This window comes from Marmota flaviventris, chromosome 6 (genome assembly GCF_047511675.1).
Source record: "Marmota flaviventris isolate mMarFla1 chromosome 6, mMarFla1.hap1, whole genome shotgun sequence".
NCBI classification, from domain to species: Eukaryota; Metazoa; Chordata; class Mammalia; order Rodentia; family Sciuridae; genus Marmota; species Marmota flaviventris.
Window position 1 is genome coordinate 128684363 of NC_092503.1, and position 554 is coordinate 128684916.

Genomic DNA, 554 nt, shown 5'->3' on the forward strand with positions numbered 1-554 from the left:
CGTGTATTCAACAAGGATCTACGTTTGAATATCGAGTTAGGCAGACTTGTTTTACCTGTTCGTTTGATGTGTGCCGAGTAAGCGAACCGCTCTAAGTGTCATTCATCCGTCTTGTGCGTGCTGTGAAGGATGCCTCTATTCTGGGTGTGGTGTGAGGCTCGAGTCAGAATTAAACCCCAGAAAGAGTAACTGAAGATATTACTACAGAACGAGCTGTGAGGAGGAATAAAATGAGGCTGGCAGTAAACCATGTGACGAGGTGGCCGAGTGGTTAAGGCGATGGACTGCTAATCCATTGTGCTCTGCACGCGTGGGTTCGAATCCCATCCTCGTCGGCGACTAAGGATTTTCTTTAATATTCCGAGTAATTCTACTCAGTGTAGCCTTTATATTTGGCGGATTCAGTCCGCATTCCCCACAAACCATTCAGTACGTTCCCTCGCCGACCTTTGCCATAGTTCAGATCTCAGTATTAAGTCTCTCAACATCTTAAGAATCCTGTTCTTCCTTAGAAACACTCTCAACTAGTCATAACTGAAACTGTTGCATTTATT

The 554-nt window shown here is 44.9% G+C and overlaps 1 non-coding gene across 1 annotated transcript; it reads left to right on the top strand.

Annotated features, from left to right (window-relative positions):
* Positions 1-253: 253 nt before the first annotated feature.
* On the top strand, positions 254-335 carry Trnas-gcu (transfer RNA serine (anticodon GCU)). The gene has a single exon. It is a non-coding gene; the product is annotated as a tRNA-Ser (tRNA).
* Positions 336-554: the final 219 nt, after the last annotated feature.